Source organism: Lipophrys pholis (genome assembly GCF_963383615.2).
Source record: "Lipophrys pholis genome assembly, chromosome: 9".
NCBI lineage: Eukaryota > Metazoa > Chordata > Actinopteri > Blenniiformes > Blenniidae > Lipophrys > Lipophrys pholis.
This window is the reverse complement of record NC_137639.1, coordinates 6,034,211-6,049,396: the sequence shown is the minus strand read 5'-3', so window position 1 is coordinate 6,049,396 and position 15,186 is coordinate 6,034,211. Positions and strand designations below refer to the sequence as shown.

General features: G+C 41.6%; 1 protein-coding gene across 2 annotated transcripts in view; it reads left to right on the top strand.

Moving 5' to 3' along the window:
- ncalda (neurocalcin delta a) overlaps positions 1 to 15,186 on the top strand; it is a 91,147-nt gene that overhangs the window by 13,452 nt on the left and 62,509 nt on the right. The window contains exon 3 of one of the 2 annotated variants that reach the window (XM_080471034.1): positions 14,972 to 15,023. The exons of the other annotated variant lie outside the window; for it this stretch is intronic. The gene's annotated coding sequence lies outside the window, so the exon portion shown is untranslated. The remainder of the gene's footprint in view (positions 1 to 14,971; positions 15,024 to 15,186) is intronic. 2 annotated transcript variants of the gene reach the window in all.

Here is a 15,186-nt window from a genome sequence, read left to right as displayed (position 1 = left end):
GCCGTCGCGTTTCAGCGGGGAAGCTGTGGTCTGGAGAGGACCTTGTGATTGGGAGGACGCCACTCGGTGACCCGTGAGTCACGGCAGCTATGCAGCAGCAGCCCGTCTCATGAGAGATCCTGCGCCCCATGCAGTTTATCCAGTTGAAACACACGGCCTCTGACTTTTATAATATGCATTTGCATTATTGCATGCGGGACGCACTCTTAGTCATATCGGCTTTACTGTAGCATTTCAATCACTCCAGCTCTCTTATGTAAATCTAATCTTCAATTCATGTTCAAAATCATCCAGAGGGAGTAATTACAGCCCGTCACTAAGTCTGTCTTTATGACATAACAGTTTACAGTTTGATCCTGCCGGCAGTGACACTGACAAATAACTGTTAATTTAGTAGTTTGGGTCGTAGGAGACGAGCTGCACGCTGTCCGTGTTGGGGAACAATGGCCGTGCTGTGAGACTGGGACCCGTACGGTTCCCCTCACACGCTGAGGCCTCCTCTCGCTGGATGGTATTTACTGTTTGTATGTGTGGAGGACCTCATTCAGATGTCAGCTGAACGCACCAGCTGGCCGCCGCAACTCGGGGTCCGACTGTACATCACTCTGCTCTGGCACGACTTGCCTCCATTATCCTCAGAAGTTCAGAGGCTAAGTGGCGGTGCCTAACAATGTGGCGACGGGCTTCAGGGCCTGATGCTAAATAGAGCTGTGAAAGCTGATTGTGTGTTCCCTCATACTCAATCAGAAAAAGGCTTTCAGAGGTATCAGGATCTCATTTGGATGTTTATGACACTGCGGGAATTTTTTACCATTTCTGTGGCTCATTTCCTAAAAATGATTTTTCTCTTCACTTACCAGAAAAGTGAACAGAAAATGTGTTTGACACCCCTGATTTATACACACTACAGCTCCATGAACTGTGGCTATACTTAGTATACTTGTGTATATAATTATGTAACTTTTCATCAGTAAATCACACTTTTTTTTTAAATTAATGGCAATAATTCACTTTCTTTACATTTGTACTTCTGTCATTTAAAGTTTGCAGAGCATGAATCTATAATGCATTTGCAATATCTTTATCCTTGAAAGTTGATTTTGCGATGAGGCGCAAACCTAACTTGAATGCTTTGTGTGTAAATACGGCCGCAAATGGTTTCGCATGGGGTTTAATGTTAGCACTCTACAGTGCTGTCATTCATCCCACATTGTTTGGCAAGTAAGTAATGGAGGATATCACGAACACACCAATATACTGTTTTTGAAACTACACGGCTTAAAGTTTCGGGATCTGGTTGAATTTAAGACTGAACACATAATGTACGGGAGCAATAAATAAACTGCTACCTGTGAACAGACACAAACTGTTCAAAGACAGAGTGGGGGGGGTTATAACTTTAGAGGGAAACTAAACTTGAAACAGAATTCTGCTCGGAGCAATTTAAAAAGTATGTGTATTTCCATTTGTGGGCTGGTTTTGTGGAATGGTCTTGACGACACGATTAAACAAAGTATGAATAAAACACGATTTAAAAAAATGTACAAGATATATATCTTTGAAAAATACAGAAATGAAGAAGAAGAATGAAAATCTCACAGATGTTAATGGCACTTGTTCATTTTGTTCTGTTTTGTGTGTTTTTTATTATTTTGTTTTCATAAATAGCTGGATTGGAGTAGTTTTTTGTTTTTTTGTTTTCTTTTGTGTTGCTTGTTTAGTTATTTTCTTGGATTTTGCAATTGTCAATGGGTGAAGAATGGAGGTAGGACTTGATAAGCCGAGGCTTCTTCCTATCCCTTTTCCAACGAGTCAAAGTGTATTACATCGAAATGGGCTTTTTTATTTATTATTGCATAATTTATTTTCCTTTTCTTTTCTTTTCCATTTGTTTCATCTAATTTTAAATTGTTCATTCGTTCGAAATAAATAAATCAAAACAAATCTTACCGTTGCAAATTTAACATTAAATGGATAAACAAAATATGTGACAAATCAGACCCGGGTTGTGGTGGACTGCGTTCTATTCAGCCACGGGGCAAATGTCGATGTCCATCCTGGACAGGTCATGAATGAGTCCATCTCAACGAGACAGAAAACTACACACACACACTCAATTCAAGTGAAGTCATTGAGCCCATGAAAACACAGCTGAAACAAATGGAAAAAGATATTAATAAAAACATAATACAAACAAACTATAGAAGACAATTAAACAATAAAAACAGGTTGAAAGCCCGTGAATGGAATTGGTTTTAGGAGTATGTTTAAAACAGATTGGAAGAGTCTCTCTGATGTGCAAATGTGAGTTAGTTTGGAAGAAGCAAAAGAAAAAGTACTACTGAGACGTCTGATCAGCTGATCTGATGCCCCCGAGCAGGAGTGGAGGAATAAAGCAAGTGAGAAGGGTAAGGCCAGACAAGACCGTCCAACGATTTAGAGACAAATAAAAGACTTTTGAAGTGAACTCGAGGTCAGAGCGGGTTAGGTAGCTCCTGCTCCAGTTAAAAGACGAGCTGCAGCCTCTTGAACCACCTGGGACTGCCCAGGTTTAATACTGGTTTAATATGTTGCTGGACAGTAATCCAGCCAGGACATGATGAAAGCATGACAAGTACTACGTGAAGTAAACTTTCCAATTCATCACAGTCCATCTTAGAACCCAATTCTGAAACGGACTGGAACTGACTTTACCGACTGTGGTCCAAGTGAACGTGGAGGCAGGAACCATGCCGACCAATCAGAATGAGTCTGTTTTGGCATTTCTTCGCGAAAGCGTAGATGTCTCAAATTCTTCATATGTTTTTATATTATTTTTACAGCTGCAGTGCAATAATATTTTGGGGAATTTAATACAACAAATTTACTGTAGTGGTCTAAACAATGGTAGTTTTCTGTCGGTGAAAGTCGGTGTCCAAGTTCTTGTCCAGTGAGCAGCATACCAGTGTTCGTTCAGGCATGCACAACTGTGTTGAGGTGAAGCAGCTGAGGCCTTTCACACTGATCTGTCATTGTGTCTGTCATTCTTTCCAACATGCATGTGGCATCCATCTTCTCTGACACACAGCCCTTTGTTTGGTTTCCCTGTTCGACGTTTCTGGTGTTTGTGTCTAAGAATGTCCTGTTCTGATCGTCACCCTACAGGTGAGGTCTTTTTATGGGAAGACTTGTGGAGCTTTCAGAACGTTGCTCAAACGAAAACGCGGAAACAATGAAACGTTGCCATCCAAACAGGGCCTAAGTGCATATTTCTTCGCACACCTTTAGCACCGCAGCAGAGTAAACCCACGCACTCCTTCACTCCAGCGAGAGTGACGCCCCGAGCCGCGAGGCCAGACAGATGGCCAGGCGTGATGGCATCAGTAGCTGTGGACTTGTGTCGGGAGAGCTGAGAGGAGCCGCTAAGCTTCACTGACAGGCTTTGGCTTCGCACCCTGGTTGGCCAGGAGTCTCTGGACATGTTCTGAATTAGCACAGGGCTTCCCCACTATGTGAGAACTCTGTGGCTGCTGCAACGCCTGTCGCTGGCACACAAGTGTGAACGCCTCGGTGTCTGAGTGACTCCACAGGAAGAGGGTTTTCTGCCTGAGATGAGCCAGCGATTGTGGCTCGAGTTTGGTCAACTTTTTGTCTCCCTGCTACTGTAGGTTCCTCAATCCACTCAATACCTTTATGAGCTACTTTTGCATTTTGATCATTGTGGTTGTTGTTACACGATGAAAAAGAACTTGACTGATGTGCATCAATACCAGCAGTGAGCTACGGATATTTAAAGACACACGGAACAAGTTGCCACAATCCACGAAGAAAACCTCAGACAACATCACAGAATTCAGACGTAACCTGCTTGCAATACCTTTTGTTAGGGAATGCCTCACCTGCTTATGCAGATGACAAAGTTGGTTAAATGCCTTCTATAGTACACAATACCTTTTACTGATGTTTGATAATCACTTTACATTCTGGACATCAGTAGAAATAACTGTGCAGATATTTCCTGAATGCTTCATGTCTTAGCAGATATCTTAAAATGCTTCACATATGTACTGTACAGTAAGTAGACACCACAATTTATCGTTAAATGTCTCCTCAGTAGACTTGTAGGCCTCATTTGCACAAGTGAAAATGCATAGTATTTGTATTTTTGTTTCAGTAAAGTGTCTTACTTAGACTGAAATTATTTTTTTTTTAAATGTCCTTTTACACGCAAACAGCAGAAATGCTGAAAACAATGTAGTTAGCATCTTGGGCCACCAGTTGGCACTGTTGTTTGTTTTTGTAATGAAACTACACGCGCATGCACACGGAGAACAATGTGCTGAACAGGCAATGAAGTTGTATTTCTATTCCAGATGACTGTCAACTATAGAACTACCAAGTCCCAGGAGAATATGGGCAGGGGGTCATGACACTCTGGAGGCAAACATTGTTCCTGTTGTCCATCTACTGAGCATGTGCAGAGCAACTATTTACTGCGGCCGCGGTGCTCGTGTGCAGTAGAAGCGTTTCCGCCGTCTACAGGGAGCAGCTCGTGTGCTTTAGTAGATGTTCTCCCAGTGCCTGACAAAGTGTGCACCATTATTTACTGGCGCTTGCTAAACACCTCATATACATTACTAGACAGTTTTACAACTTCCTCAAATGTCTCAGCTGAGCTAGTTGTTATTGTTTCCTTTGTGCCTTTTGTGCATGAAGCAGCGTGGCTTCCCATATGCTCTGAACATGTCTCTGCAACTCAGTCAGCTGTTGGTTATCATGGCTGGTCGGTGTGGAAAACTCCAGCCACCACTATACAACGTTACCAAGACGAAGTGGTTGGAAGTGGGTCTTTTCCAAGGCCCTTTGGGGGCTTATGTAATTAAATAAGTAGGAGTAAGTTGTATACAGTGCCTGTCAGACAATGACAGTCGGTAGATGGTTGGATGGTGCAATTTCACTTCTACAACCCTGCTGGAGGAGAAGAGAAGCACTGAAATCCCACCGCAATCCAGCACGACACCAAACTCACTGATAATCACCTAATTGAAGTAATTGGGATGATGAGAACCTTCCAGGCCCAATTTGGGTTTTATTTATGCAAACCTTAGGAATGGCATAGATGAACACACACACACACACACACACACACACTGCCTACACCTCCTTTATGTAATCTTCCAGTTCTTCCTCCCAGTATGCCGCGGAGGAGAGGTAGGATGAAAGATTGTTGGAGCGACAGTTATACGAGGTAATGAGTGGGCCGCAAACCACGACTGCCGCTCTGCCGCAAATAAGGGGAGTGCAAAGAAAGAAAAAAATAGGAGTAGAGAGGGGGGGGGGGGGGGGGGGTTACATGTGGGAGTTCACCATGGCGCGTGTGGTACGAAGACAACACGCTGCAGCCGCAGCCCAGTTTTATTGCGCAGATGAGCGAGTGAGCAAGCGAGCGTGTCTCGTCCAGACACCCACGCCGCCTGGGCTGGTGTCCTCGGAGATTAGCATTACATTGTCTTTCCCCGTGTGCATTATGTGGGATTTTTTTTTAAATACCATTCCAGCATACATCCAACCAACCTTCTGATTTGACCGGGTTCAATTTCCTTCCTGGTGAGGCTCCTTCCCCCAGACAGGTAATTAGTGTAGCTCCAAGTTCTAATTGCGTACTCACTAAGTTTGAACATGTCACATCTATTTAAGAAGGTAAAATCTTGATAATTACAGAGTGCAGTAGCTTTTTTTTTATTGCTCAGACTCAGTCCAAAGGCTTTTGCTTTCCAGAGAGAGTATGTGAGTGAAATCATTTGACCCAGCTGTTTGAAATATGTCGAATCAGTGGCCCACGCTGAGAGGTCACTCCTCACTAGAACATCCATCTGCCTGCTGGCATATACAGTCTAAAGCAAGGAATTAGTTCTAAGACCTGGAAAATTGTTTAGATTTTAATATGTCTGGTTCCTTCATGCGGAACTCGGTGGGAAACTAAAACAATAAATACCATGTTTGCAATTCTCTAAGGCAGGGGTGTCAAAAATAAGGCCCGTGGGCCAGAACTGGCCTGCAAGAGGCTCTAATCCGGCCGCCAAACCTCCGAGCAAACTGTGAAAATGTTTTTTGGACACTTTACTGTATTTTATCACCAGTTGGTATCGTTCAAATTAGCTTCATGATGAGATTGTAGTCAATTTTGGTTGTAATTGTTTAGTTTTGCAATATAGACATTTACATCATGTATACTTTGTGCCAAAAAAAAACCCTTGAAAGTATAAGTTTAAAGGCCATTTTGGCTCTGTTTTACCTTTCCAGCCCACTCTAGGTGAAATTGGAGCCTTTGTGGCTCCTGACCTAAAATGAGTTTGACACCTCTGCTTTAAGGTAACCTAATGAAAGGTTGTTATAGTGGTTGTACGGTACGACAGAGGCAAATGGAAAGTTACACCATCATGCTAAAAACCAACCATTTTTCTTAAACCGTCCATCCATTGAGGAAAAAGCTGCATACACCTCACAGATAACACTTCTAAACACACAATCATAGTAGAAGTCTTTTAGCCTTTTATGTTGCTTCGTAGTCTTTAAAAACATCAGTTAGAACATTCCCAGGAACAGTTATTGATTGGGGGCTTCATTGATATTTGGCTGTAGTGGAGTACAGTATTTCCTGTTTCAGCCATTACTTGCTTCTTAGCCTGGTGTGCTAACACTGGGAATGTGGTTTCTCTCGTTTTGCTGTCTCATTGATTTCCTCACTGAATGAAATGACCAAGAACAGATTACAACAAGGCTGCCACCTATCTAATAAAGGGTGTAAAGGCATCTGGTTTCCTTTGAGGTCCACAAACCGCGCTGCTGTTGGGTGTTGATGTTGGATGGTAATCCAACATTACATTCTGAAATAATCCCATTTATTAAGTGTTCATACTCACACAGTCTTTCCAGCTTGTAATTTCATAATTCTATGGTATATAAGGGCACTCTCAGGGAAAGCTCTCTTGTAATGATTAATTTACAAGTCAGAGGTGATGGTGTTGACGTTGAAGTCACGCAGTTGATATTTTGTCCAGTCGTCATCTTTTAGCTCATATGCTATGTTTAAAATTGTCACTCTTACCCATTACTGTTACAGTAATAACACCTTAAGTTTACATTTTAAAGAAACAGCCAAAAACCTTCAGCCACAGCATGTTCTAACAGTGTATAGCCACAGTCGTGGCTCCTGAGGGTGACCAGGAAGTAAGTATTTTAAGTGCCTATTTACACAACTACGTTTTCAAGTGAATGCAAAACTTTCAAAGCATTTTTACGAGTCTGTTTCACATCAAATCCCACTTTGCTTGTATAGAACTTTATGCACAGTAGAATGCAGCACCAGGTGCTTTACAGGTTTAAAAAAAAAAAAACTGAGTGAAACTCCACTCTCGGCCCACCCAGTGCCATTATATAAACATGTCAAAGACAACTACATGAAAAACTAAATATTCAAAAGTCTTACAACAGGTTAAAAACATTCCTTGGAAGGCTTTTTTTAAAAAGGTCTTGAGCCTGCTTTTAAAAACATGAACGTGAACTCCGGCAGGCTGTTCTGTAGGTTCTTCTATTAACATTGAGAAGGATTTAAAGGCCGGTGCCAGAGGACCTGAGGTTTCGTGATGGTTCACAAGGTAAAGTTAAGTCTGCAAGATAAGAAGGTGCAAGACCATTAAGACATTTAAAAACATTAAAAGAAACTTAAATTCAATCCTAAAAGACACGAGGAGGCAATGCAATGCCACCTCAGTACCAGCTCCTCCTAAGCGCTACTCCGTGTGGCTTCTACCGATGGGTCAGTTCAGGAAGGGAATTTCCCCTCTGGGGAGTAGTACAGTGCTTTAAAAAAAATTAAAAGATTGTAAATAGCTCTTCTGCATCGGTCACCTGTAATAACAATCCTACTGTGTGTGCATGTGTGTGTGGTTTCATTACAAAAACAAACACCAGCACCCACTAGTGGCCCAACATGCTAACTACATCGTTTTCAGTGTTTCTGCCGTTGCCATGGAAACGGACATAATTTTCAAGACAGTGCCGTGTGAATATGAAACTTTTGAAGCGAAAACTCCTAAATGATGTTTTCATGTGAAACGTGTAAACGAGGCCTAAGAATCATTTGAACCTGTTGGTCTTCAAGAGGATTGGTGGAAGCTGAATGAATGATTGAAGATGATTAGTGGTTCAGTGGTTGAACAAATCTTCATATTTGCATTCACGACAAGGTAGTCTATTAGTGAGCAGATCAAAAGTAAATTTTGTACTTTTTATTTAAGGGCACGAGTGTAATGCAGGCTTTTAGGTTGGACCTATGAAGTTATGTAAGGCCCTGGAGCACTTTGTTTAGTGGGCGAGGTATTTCCATAAACACTGGCGCACATATGTCTAATTTTCACAAGTACTGGATTTCTGTGCCTCATCACAGTGTGAGAAAACTTGACCGGGGTTTGCAAAGCAGTCGCTCAGAGGAACGGTACACTGGAGAGCCCAATGGCAAAGCGTTATGAGAACACAGTCTGATGTTGCTGCTGAACTTTGTCAAGCCGTTGATTGACTTGATTTTCTCACCAGGTTGTGAGTGTCAGAGCATCTGCTCCTTTATAAAAAAGGTTTTGTCCCTATGAATATAACGGGAATCAAGTCCAGGAGGTTGCTGCTAATAACATGGTAATCCATCGAATTACACCGTCTTCCTGCTCATTTGACACGTCTACAGGCGCTTGATGTTTTGCATGAATGCACACTAACACACACACTCCCACACATTCAGAGGGCTTTTTTAATGCTCCCACCTCCACCATTCTCAGCCTCGCTCGTGCAGCGCCGCAGTTTTTTTTTTTTTCTATTACACCTGATTTGACTGGGGTTTTTTTCTTACCTACTATATGTGCCTGGAACCTGTTGCCATGGCACCAGTGAAAGGGTGAGGTCTCCCTGTTGCCACATTTTGTTCGTAGCCAACCTGAGCTCTCCAGACTCTCTGACTCTCGCTGCATTTGTTTTTCCTCGATGTGACTGGAACCTGTGTGTCATCACACACACACACGTCATCACAGGTCGATAGAGACCGGAGAGAGGAGAAAAAAAAAAACACATAAGCTTGATGAAAATGTGATGAAATAAATAAAATAAAAAAGCCATGCTGCTACGATGGTTAATGATCCATTATGAGCTGCTTGAATGGCTCTCACATGATGCAGTGGTGTCGAACACGAGCTCCCAAAAACAAACGCTGGCCCCCCCTCGTCGATATTTTTAGTGCTATTATTAGTTTTGTTTTCACGCTTTTCTCCTCCACTCACAGTGAGTTTGTTTTCGAGCCAGAAGTTGCATCCCATAAATGGTCATCAGACGGGCCAACCGCTGGGTCAACCATGTTTGTTTTAGTCACAAATGGTGTGTGAAATATGCTGAAGTCCAGGACAGTCTGTCGCTCTCCTGCATACGTTTGTGTGCATGTGAGAGTGAAAACATGACAAACACCAGTGGTTCTGCTTTCACTCATCAGACTATTAAAGCTTCCCTGAGCCAACGCAGCCCGCTCGAAACCAGGAGAAATAATAGTCGTTGATTTGTAGGCATCGGTGGTTTGAGGTCATTGTTATTTTGTGAGGGGCTTCACAACGAATCCCTGAACGTTCGCTTCCTCAGTGGTGATGAGCGTCACGTGTCGAAATGTTTGCTATGAGATCAGCATTTTACAGCATTAGCAGAGAATCTCCAATCATTAAAATGTGTGATCACAAAGTCTTCCCACTGACTCAGAGAAAACCACAGCAGGAACCTCTCACTGTATGTGGGATAGATGGAGCCTTCTCTCCGGGCTTCTCCCATATACGTAGACTTGTGCTGTCACTGTAACCGTCTCACTTTATTGACTGGTGCAGACATTCACATATCCATCGACTAACAAACCAAACGGTTTCCAAAGTTTAAAATCACTCCGTCCGTCTCCAGTTCGCATAGTGCCCTGTGTAGACAGACGCCACACCCTGCTCTATGCGTACTGTAGTGTACTGGAGCCTTCAAGGCTGTTGGAGGTGAGCATGGCATCGACATGAGGCTGTTCAGAGGGGGTTCACAGCAACACATAGCCATCACACACTGTCTGCTTATGGAGTATGAATAAAGCTTCATAGCATTTAATAAGTACTCACATTGGTAATCGATATTGGCAGGGAGCTATGTTACTACTGGTCCTTTAAAAAAAGTGGTATCGCTAAATCCCTACTTTATAGTGATTGTTATTTGTGGATTCCTCCTGGAAACTGCCATCATTCAGAAGAACTCATTCAGAAGTATTAATGCAAACTTCACAAAACTCAGTTTAAAAAAGTCTAAAGAAACAAACATTTCTCAATTTAATGTCGGAAAAGGTTTTGAATACAAATCCCAAACACTAGATTTTTAAATGAGAGAACAGGTTGGTCAGTGGTTAGCAGTCCCGCCTCGTGGCTGGAAGATCATGGGTTGATCCATGCAGTTGAGTATTTTATACCTTTCAGCCATTGGTGGCTTGTTAGTGTTTGACACTGGACTGCATGAATTGACTTCTCACTGACAACACTGCCACCTGGTGGCTTAAACTGGAAGTGGATTAATTTAAATTAATGTGTCTGCGATACACCAAGACGGACAAAATCTGTGTGTTGCTCTGCATTTTTGTTCCACAACAAGCACAGTTATGGCATTGAGTTGAACATTGCGCTCACACAGATGCAGAGTTTGAGGATGTCGAGCCTCGAGGAGCCAGCCGAGTTGTGTAGTTTGAGCGAGTCCGGGGAAGTGAGAGGACAGGAACCCAAGGAGCCGCTCTGTTCCTCAGTTCCTGCAAGACGGAAGGCAGCTTTCCTCAGACTTTCCCCGGCTCCAAGCACCCGACAGGAAACGGCTTTAATGGCATGGACTCTTACTGGCAGAATGGAGGCAAACACTTCTCACTCATGGAGCGAGCTCCATGGGGGGAAAAGAAACCCTGCTGTATTGACTTGTTGGCTTTATTGTAGTTTATTTGCCTTCTCAAATACTTAAAATGAGTTTTTGGAGCTTTGTTGAATGACGCTACTTTTGCTGCTTTGTATACTAGTGTGCAGAGTTTTCCAGAGGCTTTCATGTTGCAGTGTTTTATTGATGTGAGAAAGAGAGCAGCCAGTGAATAATTCCAGACTGAAGTTTATAGACGTTTCAGATGTAAGACAGGTGTGTCAAACATCAGGCCTGTGGGTCAAAACCGGTTTGCAAGAGGCTCCAATCCGGCCAAACCACCAAGAAAATGGTAAAGAAAAAAGAAAACATTTCTTTTTATTAACAAATTTCTTAAGAGTAGCAGACAAAACACAGCACTGAGACCCACGCTCAAATATCGGCGATCCTGCCATTAAAGCGAGCTTCCTCGTTGCTAGATAAACTAGCCTTAAAGCATGTTTGGTTTTGTGAATATATCAACATTGTCGTCACTTTTACTCTGAGCCACAACAAAGAAAAACTTCAAAACTGCAGTTACAGGCAAAGTAATGCTGAAAAACTTCTTGACTGCGAGTCGCGTCATGCTTGTAAATGGCTCAGTCAAGAAGCTAAAGGAAGAAAGTGTTTCTGAACAGGTCTTATCTTTCTTTTTGTTTTAGACTATGTATTCTAACTGGCTTTAACCTGCACACTGCGCCCTCTTTGATTCACTAATCCCTTAGGGAAGCTACTCATGAACAGTGTTGCCACAGTTTCCTTGAAAAATAATCAAATTACAGATTATTAGTTACTCCTTTAAAAAGTAACTTAGTTTTTTTACTGATTACTTTTTAAAAGTGACTAAGTTAGATTACAAGTAACTTTTTCGCTCCTTTCAGCAGCTGCTGACAACACGCCCCCCCCCCCACCCCCCCCCCCCCCCGAGCTCAACATAAAAATCACATTCTTTGTTGTATTAATATCTGACTCACAGTTTTATTATCAGATTTTTACTATTACTGGTATTTATTTCCCCGGAGATGTAGTTGTAGTCTGTTGTTGCACTATTTATCTATTTTCTATTTATTTATTTGTACTACCTGCTCTATGCGACATTTTATTTGCTACGAGACGCTCAATATTATTTTCTAACCCACAGAACTTTATTATAATGAAGCGACACTTTTTGTTCATCAGCAACTAAAAAAACAAACTAAATACTATGTAAATGAAAGCTTGGATGTTTTAATGGCTTCATGTGAAAGAGAATTTTAATCAGTGTGTTTACGGAGGTTGTCATTATAAATGGCTGCAGAGCAGCATCTGTCATTCTACACCTCCATTCCTCCATGTTGAAGCATTTGATTCAGACACGTCCAGAAATAAAGTGAAAGGAGCAGAAATTCTCTATGTAATGCCCAAATGTTGAGGAATATATCCCAAGCTCATTCACGTGTTATTATTTTTACAGTATTATTTTTTCTTGATGGCCACTCCGGGGCTCCGGACTAAAGCAAGACGAACGTGAAAAAACAGCAATAGAGATACGAGGAGACTCAATGTTTTCCTGCTCTTTGGTCTGATCCGAGGTTCAGGCCAGACTATATGGAGCGACCCGGACCAAACCACTGTTACTTAGATATTATTAACTTTTTTCCCCCTGTTATTATTTGAGTTTCTAGTAAACTATACCCAGCTGGCCAGACTTACTGTCAGTTTAGACACACTTGTTTTTCTTTTTTCTTCTGAAATGAGATGTGAGCTTTGGGATTTGTCCAGCTCATTTTCCTACACCAATCTAAAAATAGACGACTCTGAGAGCTTGTGCAATTCCAGTAATTCTCAGTTAATTATGCAATTTCTCTGTGAAGACGACAGTGGCTGTGTTCCCTGGCAGACTATTAAGACATGACTTCATGTGACAAGTGATAGGCCAAAAAAAAAACATGTGGGTGAATCAGATTTTAGCCTTAAAAGCGCCTTTGGTATTGACATTTCTCTGTGGGTAAATATCTTTACCTCGGCCTAACTCCAGGTCTGTTTTTAGCTGTGAATTGATACCAAACGAGTGAGTGACCTGTGATTGGTCGTGATGTAAGCGTTGCTAATGTGTTCATGAGGCAACGTTCACATCTTCACTGCAGCAATTAGCTTCCATTCCATACTGATGGTTTTAACATGAAGTTATGACCAAATTGTTAAAATGACGTCTGTGTTTCACACTGGCTGAATTTCTTTTCTTTTCTTTTTTAATGTCTTTGATTTCAATTGCACATTTTTCACATCATAAAGAACAAACAGAGCATAGCAGGGCCACTCTTGTATTCATATTCAGTTCAAATAAATGTCCACAGTTGTGCAGTCTCGGGAGGAGAAAGTCATCTTTTGCTGAATTGGTTTTCATTCTGTGTTGAGCGTTCCGTGTTTTAACAATATTGAAATAAGGGCAGAAGCAGATTTTGCAGGTGCATTTAGACGTGCCCCATTCTACTAATGCTGAGTTACAATGCTTGATGTCCATATAAAACACAGGTATGTTTTGGGGGGATCAGGATGTCATCTCCCGATTGTTTTAAGAGCCAGTTCTTCTTGTACATTAGAATGTCTTCTTAATAATAGGACAAACCTTTCTGCAGAAGAATCAAATTTAGTTGTTCATAAAGATGAATTGAACATTGCTGTTCAGAATTTAGGATTACAAATAAACTGTGACCGTGTGCATGAACACCTGAAGTGAAGGATGTACTGATGATCACATTTTTCTAAACTCTGGTCCACCATGTGATCATTTTGACTCTACAAATCTTCCACTTTGGAGATCCACATATGGATCCTGCTGTTGTCTGATGATGATATTTATCTAACTCAGACAAAATAAGTCTAAAACGTTTCAAGTGAGAACACAGTTTTTACTTGTTCATTTTAAGAAAAGCTTTGCGTTTACGCGTCAACATTTTAAAAAGTGGCAGAAACACTGCGAGCAATATAGTTTTTAAGTTGGGTCGCGAGTGGCTGCTGCTGTTTCTTTGTTTTTGTAATGAAACCATACACACACGTGCCCAGAGAACAATACGCTATAAACATTAACAATGACAAGTTAACTGACTTTCATATGGACAGACCATTGTTTTTATTATCCATCTTTTTTTATTTTCAGTTGCTCTTACCGAAGTCGTCGCGCAAACTTGCCCTAAAGCGCAATGGAAGATTTCCGTTTTCATTTGAAAACATTGTGTAATTGGGGTTTTTCTTACTTTCCGACTGGAAACTACACAACCCAAAGCACTCCAGTTTAGTCTTCACTGATATATCAAGCAAATAAAGCTGTAAAGTTTAGCTGGAGAGTAGCCACATACCGCAAATGCTTAGAGTGCTCTTTAATGGTGCCGTTTTGGGGGGGGAACAGAAATTCATGAAATATTGAGTAGTGAAGTTGTATTGCTGTTACAGGTGATTGTCAACTCTAAAACGACCGCTGGGAGTCATGACTGGGAGTCGTGACACTCTGGAGCATCGGTGTTATTGTCGATCCAGTCGCTCATGTGCAGAAAAAACTATTTAATATGGCCGTGGTGCACACGCGCAGTGGCAGTGTTTCCTCTGTCTACACATAGATCGAGTTTCCCTCCATTTCTACAGAGTCGTAGCATTTTCGAGAGGTTCCACCTTGTGCGCCGTTCCCAAAATGCTGTTTTCAGTGGCTTCTGAGCACCGTGGTCAAGTAAACGGAACATAGACGAGAGATAGTCTATGTTCCAAATCAACTTTTTCACTGACAGTATTTTGGAAAGTGCATATCAAGCAGATTCAGTCGCTTTTACTCTCGTCACTAAACTGCATTTGAAAAGCACCGTGAAAACACGGACTCACTGACTACAATGTCTGATGGCATCATAACACCGTTGTGCCACAGCTCTTTTTAATTACATACGCTGTACGTTTTTTAAGTAGTGTGCATGCTGGGCTCAAGTTAGCAGAGATACTCTGACTTTAACAGTTTAAAACTTGTTCTTGTTTTTCACAGATCCCACTGAGTGTGTGGTCTGGAAGGCAGAACTCACAAGAAGACACCAAAGGTTTGCAGACATTAATAATGTGTTTTTCATAAAGTCATGCCGGACAAAATAATATGTCAGTAATTCATGCTAATTTAGAGTTTTTTTACAGGGTGACATTAAATATTTAAGGCCAAAGTTAAAGACTTTTGTCCTGTAGCTTGTCTTGTTTTAGGACATGAAC